This window comes from Elaeis guineensis, chromosome 9, assembly GCF_000442705.2.
Source record: "Elaeis guineensis isolate ETL-2024a chromosome 9, EG11, whole genome shotgun sequence".
Classification (NCBI taxonomy): Eukaryota; Viridiplantae; Streptophyta; class Magnoliopsida; order Arecales; family Arecaceae; genus Elaeis; species Elaeis guineensis.
This window is the reverse complement of record NC_026001.2, coordinates 27,364,996-27,373,539: the sequence shown is the minus strand read 5'-3', so window position 1 is coordinate 27,373,539 and position 8,544 is coordinate 27,364,996.

Sequence of the window (8,544 nt, the reverse complement as noted above, 5' to 3'; positions counted from 1 at the left end):
TCCGGCTTCGACCTTGTGTGGCGTCTCTCTGAACCCCCTAGACCGTCCGAGCTTCCAGACTTCTCTGGCAATGAGCTTCTCCATCCATCTTCGGGCCACTCCAAAGGCTCTCTAGGCCTCACTATCAGCCGACCTTCTACAGTGATCAACTATTCTTCGAACTCCTTTCGGACTTCGTCAATATCCGAGCTTCTTCGACAACGAGATTTCTACAATAATCAGATTCCATCCAAGTTTCTACGGTGGTCGACCACCTTCAGGATTCCAGCCGAGCTCCTGTGAGAGCCAAACTTCTACTACAAGTGGTCTACTCCGAACTCCTGCTACGAGCGGTCTACTCCGAACTTCTACTACGAGCGGTCTGCTCCGAACTCTTGCTATGAGTGGGCAACTCCGAATTCCTACAGCAGGCGGTCTACCCCGAATCTCTACTGTAAGCAAATTTCATTCGGGCCTCTACTGTAAACATATTTCTTTCGAACTTCTATTACAGGTAGACTTCAGCCGAGCTTCTTCATAGTCAGATCCCAGATGAGCTTCTACAATGGGACAGGACCCACCGGCCAGGTTGCTACTCTGAGCTCCCACGACAATCGATCTTCGATCGAGCCTCTACAATAATCGATCTCCCTTCAGCCTTCTACAAGAATCGGACTCCGTCCGAACTCCCATAGAGGATGGATATCGGACGAGCTTCTACGACGGACGGACTCTGATAGCTGGATCTCTACAACTATCGATCGCCTCCGATGTCTGCCGAATCTCCCCAACACCATCTGAAGTCCATCACCGGCCGACCCTCCACTAGATCCTTCACGAAATCGGACTTCTCCAACGGATCATCTTCAGACGAGCTTCCGCATCAGGTGAATCCCAGACGGACCTCTCTAGCAATCAGACTTCTACCGAGCTTCGCCAACGGAAAGTCTCCATCCGAGCTTCTACGACAGATGACTCCCACCTGTAGCATCAGCATCTAAGGTATCCGACAACAGTGGACTCGTCAGCAATTTTGGAGACATCCGAGCTTCTCCTAGACCAACAATCGAGAGCCATTCCGCTTCATCAGATGTCCCAGCTGAGCTCCGGCTGATAGATCCGAACTCTCTGGCATGTCACGATAATGGCCACTACCCTGCTCCACTCTCTGCAACGGATTCTGCGTGGCTCTACTATTCTCTGGCAAGTCGCGACAACGAACGCCACTCCGCTCTTCGGGCTCGACTACTCTCTGGCAAGTCGCGACAACGGACACCACTCCACTCTCCGTAACAAGCTCCACGTGGCCCTGAACGAACCCTAATGCCACCGCTCTCCATAACAAACTCTACGCGGCTCTGAGTAGCCCACTACCAGGCGATTACGGACGTCTCTGTCAATCAGTTACGCTTTTCCATCTATAAAAGGGATCCCCCAGATACATTATTCTCTAAGCTCTGATCTCTATCTCAAAACTCTGCTAAAATTTTCTCTCAAGCACTCCATTTCTGTTGAAGCAGAGTACTGACTTGAGCATCGGAGGGTCTTACCGGAGCACCCCCAACTCTGATTTAGACTTCCCTTGCAGATCCTGATGGCGGTCGTGGTCATCTCGACTCCAGCAACTCCAACCTCGATGGAATTCTGCACCAACAGAATTGGCACTAGAGGAAGGGGCCTGTGTCTTTGCAATATCCTTGTTCTTAAAGGAGTGCTCAACTGGACTATCTCCAATCATCTTCTCCGACGTTCTCTTCTCCTTCTCCTACTAGATCTCCACCTGATGCCTCCCAGAAAGGCATCCACCAGGCGATCCACGACCTCTGCGGTCAGATCTCAGGCTCCGACCTCGCCTCCAATTTTTTAGGCTCCTCCTCCTCCGATAACGGTGGTCGATATGGAGCAGTTTGACCTGCTGGTTCAGCAGGTCAGAGGCCTCACCGAAGCAGTGCAGGCCATGCAGCAGCAGCAGCAACAGCCGCAGGCGTCTGTGCGGTTGGAAAGGGCATCACCAGAGTTCCAAGATCTGGCAGTAGGGCGGGCCACTTGGGCCAGTCGTCCTGTCTTCCCCGAAAAGGAGAATCCGAGGGTGGAGAGCCCTCAGTCTGATCACGATTCTACTCCCGAAGGATCCCTACCTCCACTCTACCGGAAGACCCTCGAGACTCGCAGTCGAGAGGACCTCCTGGATCAAAGGCTTTAAGAGATGAACCGACGGATCGAAGAGCTCCACCACGCTCCCCCTGCTTATGGTGAGGATATCTGTACTGACCCTCCTTTCTCTCAAATGATCATGCAGGAACCGATCCCGCCGAACTTCAATCTCTCCCAATTTGAAAGCTACGATGGGACCTCAGATCTGGTTGACCACTTGGAGGCTTTCCAGAAAATAATGCTGCTCCATGGCACACCGGACGCCATCTTGTGCCGAGCTTTTTCCTCTACCTTGAAGGGAGCAGCAAGGAACTGGTACTTAGCACTAAAGTCGGGTACTATCTTCTCCTTTGACCAGATGAGCCACCAGTTTGTTGCTCATTTCGTCAGCAGCCGGCATCTCCGAAGAGGTTCGGAGTCCCTCATTAACATCAAGCAAAAAGAGGGAGAATCCATCCGAGCTCACGTCAACTATTTCAATGTCGCCGCATTGGAGGTCCGAAACTTGAACCAATCAATTGCGATGGCCGCCCTGAAGGGCGGCCTTCAAAAGAACGATCTCTTATTTTTCTTGGAAAAGAAGTATCCCAGGAACTTCGCCGATTTGCTGGCTCGTGCCGAAGGATATGCCCGGACAGAAGAAGCCTTCAAGATGAAGGACGAAGAGACCGCGAAGCAGTGGCAAGCAAGGGACTCCAGCAAGCCCGCAGTTAAAAAAGGGTCGGGCGAAGCTCGGCCGCATTCTCGAACTCCCTTCAGACACAAGCATGTCCAGACTCCTCCCTGGGCTCGTAGGCAGGGAAGCCCGGACTGCAAAGTTCGATGGGGCTCTCCCCCGAGAAGATTCTGCAGCTATGCCCCTCTCAATGCATCAAAGACTCAAGTACTGATGGAGGTTAGGGAGCAGCTGCCAAGGCCAGAAAGGATGCGCACACACTCCGAAAAATACAATCCTAACAAGTTTTTCCTCTATCATCGCGACCACGGCCATGACACGGAGGAGTGTATCCAGCTTCGATACGAGATCGAGGAGCTCATCAGACGAGGTCGGCTCGACAGATTCATCCGACACTGACCCGAGGATAGGGAAGATCGGCCAAGGACCCTGCCACAGCCAGAGCCGCTAAGGAGGGAGGACCAGCCTAAAGATTGGCCTCCAATCGGGATCATCAACTCCATCTCTGAAGGACCCCGACGGGAGGCAGACCTTCCACGACAATGAGATTCGAAAAATCTACGAATGTACTACCAATAACCTTACCTCAAATAAAAGTTTCTTTCATATTTGTATGTCTTTTTTTTGGCTTGAGCTCATAACGACAGGGAGCAGCTCTTTTCGACAATTGAAATTAAGCATGTTAGGAACAGGAGGAGAACCTCGTCCTAACATGAGTAAAATCGAAGGCCCTATTATTTAAGACCAGATGAGGGGAGAGGCCCTTACAACGGCCCTTATGTATCCCCACAGCCTTATTAGGAACAGGAGGAGAACCTCGTCCTAACATGAGCAATGTCGAAGGCTCGATTATTTAAGATCGGATGGGAGGAGAGGCCCTTACAACGGCCCTTATGTGCCTCCACAGCCTTGTTAGGAATAGAAGGAGAACCTCGTCCTAACATGAGCAAAGTTGAAGGTCCGGTTATTTAAGATCGGATGGGGGGAGAGGCCCTTACAACAGTCCTTATGTGCCCCCATAGCTTTGTTAGGAACAGGAGGAGAACCTCGTCCTAACATGAGCAAAGTCAAAGGCCCGGTTATTTAAGATCGGATGGGGGGAGAGGCCCTTACAACGCCCCTTATGTGCCCCCACAGCCTTGTTAGGAACAGGAGGAGAACCTCATCCTAACATGAGCTGAATTTGATCGTGTCGGGAACAAGAGGAGAATCTCATCCTGACACAAATGAAGATCCAGTCGATCAAGACCGGACAAGGAGGAAAGCCTCCTCAATGGCTCCTTTACACTTCCACGACCCCATTAAGAGTAGAGGGAAAACCCTCACTCGAACATAAAAAAAAAAGTAAATATAAAATAGAGAGAGATAAAAAGGAAAAGCGACGAACTACACCAGCGATAAATGAAAAACAAGCTACGTCAAAGACATAAGGGACCTCGCCTCAACGAGGAGGGATACTCCTATCAAAAAACCCTCAGTCACTAAAAGGGCACTCAACACAGGCCGAGAAGAAACTGACTTTGTCAAAGTAATGAGAAGCTCGAGTCCCCAAGCTCGAGCACCGGGAGGAAGTGTCAAACTCAAATGGCCTCAAAAAGATCTACGGTCACAAAAGGCAAATCAACACGGCGACGATCGGGAACTCCCAAACAACGATGGCGTCGAACAAGATAAAAGACAAAAAGAGTTCGGTAAACGATAATTCAATACCCAAATGGACAAGGTAATGAAAAATTTTCTTTTCATTTCATTAGTGAAGTATATATTACAAAGCCTTGAAGGCCAAAAAGAGAGACGACAAGAAAAGAAAAAGAGGAAAAAGCTCTAAGGAAGCCCAGCTTCTTCTGACTTCAAGCTCTCAGTTTCGGTCCTTGTAAGGGATTGCCTCAAGTTTTCAACTTCTTCCTCTAGTTCCATCTTTCTCAGCAGCATATCCCGATACATCTGATGGAACTGCTGGCTCTCACCCTCCGACTCTCAAAGCCGCTTCCTCAGGACCTCGGACTCCACCTCGGCATCTTTGACCGCCTGCTGCTCGTGGACTAGCTGAATCTTCAACTGCTGCAGTTCGGCCTCCCCCCACCCAAGGGCTGCAGACAGTTCTGCCATGGTCTCCCTTAAGGAGCAGAGCTCATCGGAGCCTTGTGCAGAGGCAGGCTGGACTCTCCCGGACAACTGCTTCCGAAGGCGGGCAACTTTGTCGGTCGCTGTCTGGAGCTTCCTTCGGTAGTCCTCTACTTGCCCGCTCCAGCTGACTCAGTAGGCATTGTAGTTCGCCTCGACATCCTGCAGCTGCTTCTGAAGGTCAGAGAATTTTTTTGACCAGTCTCGATCACGGTCGGCTTGGACTGTGAGCCAGGATGAGCTCCCTTCCAGCTGGCCGATCTTCTCCCGTACGGCCGCCAGCTTGACTTTAAGGGAGCTGATCTTGGAAGTCTGAGTCCAAGATCGATCGCTGGCACGTTTCCGGAGTTCCTCAAGCTCCATCATGAAGTCGGCCTTCCTCTGGGTATATTCCGTGAGACCCTTCCTATGGAGGTCATGAAAGCAGGTGGCCTCTGCAGTGACTTCCGAATGGCTCTTCCTCAGCCGGTGAAGTTCGCCTTCCAGTTTCTCGGACTTCTTCGTCAACTGATGAACTTTCCTTCTGAGGTCTCGGATCATCGACTTCATAGGAATCCCCTGTGGCAAGGGAAGAGCTTCGGCAGGGCACTGTCGTTGGGAGGCAAAGACGCCACAACTCAAATTAGTACAAGAAGACAAAAGAGAAGGAAAAGAATCCCGAAAAAGAAAAAATCAGGAAAGACAGCAAACAAGCTCTCGAGGAAACTAAACGAAGGGAATACGAAGAAGAAAGAACAGAAAAACAGCAAGAAGTTTCGGAATTAACCTAGGTTGGCCTGGGGAGTGCAGGAAGGTGGCAAGGATGATGGAAGACCCAGAGGACGCCTAGGGTCGAGAAGGATGCTAAAGGAGGCTGGAGCTCTCGGGGAAGAAGAGGAGACCGAAGGACTCTCTCAAGCAAGGTGAAACCCTTGAAGGAGGAGGACGCGTTTAAATAGGCAACAGGGCCCGGAGCGGTTATGATCATGGATCTCCTCTGACCGACCCACACTTGCCACGTGTCCCGCTCACTATGATAGGTTGCTGAAAATGGCTGGCAGCTGACAAAATCATTATTGTACAGTACTTAGAGCCATGCCACAGTGGAAATTTCGAAAAAATCTTTTCGGATCGCTTTGATTTGAAAAGGCTCCGACATCGGTGCATCAAGCGCCAAAATATCTGACAGCCATCGAGTGCGAAAATCGAGAGGGACAACTTCGACCGTGAGAATTTTTTTGTACTCCCTTCATTCGAAACCCGAACTCGAGTGTAGGGGGGCTGGTGTTGGGAATAAAATACCCTCCGGTCGAAGTTTATAAAAGACCGACCCTTTCAGGGCTTTTTCGGCTTCCGACCTTGTGTGGCATCTCTCTGAACCCCCTAGACCGTCCGAGCTTTCGGACTTCTCCGGCAATGAGCTTCTCCATCCATCTACTGGGCTGCTCCAAAGGCTCTCTAGGCCTCACTATCAGCCGACCTTCTACAGTGATCAACTATTCTCCGAACTCCTTCCGAACTTCGTCAATATCCGAGCTTCTTCGACAACGAGATTTCTACAGTAATCAAATTCCATCCAAGTTTTTACAGCGATCGACCGCCTTCAGGATTCCAACCGAGCTCCAGCGAGAGTCGAACTTCTACTACGAGTGGTCTACTCCGAACTCCTGCTACGAGCGGTCTACTCTGAACTTCTACTATGAGCGGTCTACTCCGAACTCCTGCTACGAGTGGGCTACTCTGAATTCCTACAATGGGCGGTCTATCCCGGATCTCTACTGTAAGCAAATTCTATTCGGGCCTCTACTGTAAACATATTTCTTCCGAACTTCTATTACAGGTAGACTTCAGTCGAGCTTCTTCGTAGCCAGATCCCAGATGAGCTTCTACAATGGGATAGGACCCACCAGCCAGGTTGCTACTCCGAGCTCCCACAACAATCGATCTTCGATCGAGCCTCTACAATAATCGGTCTCCCTTCAACCTTCTACAAGAACCGGGCTCCATCCGAACTCCCATAGCGGATGGATATCGGACAAGCTTCTACGACGGACGGACTCCGGCAGTTGGATTCCTACAATGATTGATCGCCTCCGATGTCTGCCGAATCTCCCCAACGCCATCCGAAGTCCATCACCGACCGACCCTCCACCAGATCCTTCATGAAATCGGACTTCTCCAACGAATCATCTTCAGACGAGCTTCCGCATCAGGCGAATTTCAAACGGACCTCTCTAGTAATTGGACTTCTACCGGACTTCGCCAACGGAAAGTCTCCATCTGAGCTTCTACGGTAGATGGCTCCCACCTGTAGTATCAGCGTCTAAGATATCCGACAACAGTGGACTCGTCAGCAGTTTTGAAGACATCCGAGCTTCTCTCAGACCAATAATCGAGAGCCATTTCACTCCATCAGATGTCCCAACCGAGCTCTGACCGACAGATCCGAACTCTCTGGCAAGTCACGACAATGGCCACTATCCTGCTCCACTCTCTGCAACGGATTACATGTGGCTCTACTATTCTCTGACAAGTCGCGACAACGGAGTTGCTCCACTCTCCGGGCTCCACTAGTCTCTGGCAAGTCGCGACAACGGACACCACTCCACTCTCCGTAACAAGCTCCACATGGCCCTGAATGACCCCTGACGCCACTGCTCTCCGTAACAAACTTCGTGCGGCTTTGAGCAACTCACTACCAGGCGATTACGGATGTCGCTGTCAATCAGTTATGCTCCTCCATCTATAAAAGGGATCCTCCAGATACGTTATTCTCTAAGCTCTGATCTCTATCTCAAAATTCTGCTAAAATTTTTTCTCAAGCACTCCATTTATGTTGAAGCAGAGTACTGACTTGAGCGTCGGAGGATCTTGTCAGAGCACCCCCAACTCCGATTTAGACTTTTCTTGCAGGTTCCGACGGCGGCCGTGGTCATCTCGACTCCAGCAACTCCGGCCTTGGTGGAATTCTGCACCAACACAATCTAATTATATGACTTAATTTTTGACTTATTCATTACTAAAATCTTCTTGCATAAACATAAATTTCAAATTCTAAAATTAAATTTTAGATCTAAATTTTTTACATGAAAGATAAGTTTTATATCATCAAACTAATTTTCAGATTTAACATACAAATATATATCTCATATATATATGTAAAATTCAGATTTAAAAAAAAATTTAGATTGATACATGATATCATATATCTTATATACAAATCATGAATCATATTAAAAATAATTTTATGATCTAAATATGTAATCATATATCTCATATATGAATCATGAATTAGGTCAAATAAAATTTTAGATTTATGCATGCATCTATATATCACATAATTATGAACTAAAAATTGTTCTAAAATAAAATTCAGATCTATGCATGCTTTTACATATCAACTATATATTTTATAATTAAATCTAAAATAAATTTTAGATTCAAAATATTTATCTATATATCTCATGTATAAAGAAAAAATCAGATTTTGAAACTCTTTTCAAAACATGTATGTCAATTTTATGCATATGAAACCTGTGGCTCTGATACCACTATTGAAATTTTTATGTTGGGGCATGCATGTATATTTTAAAAAAATTTTTCTAAATATGATAGTGAAATAGAAGATTAAA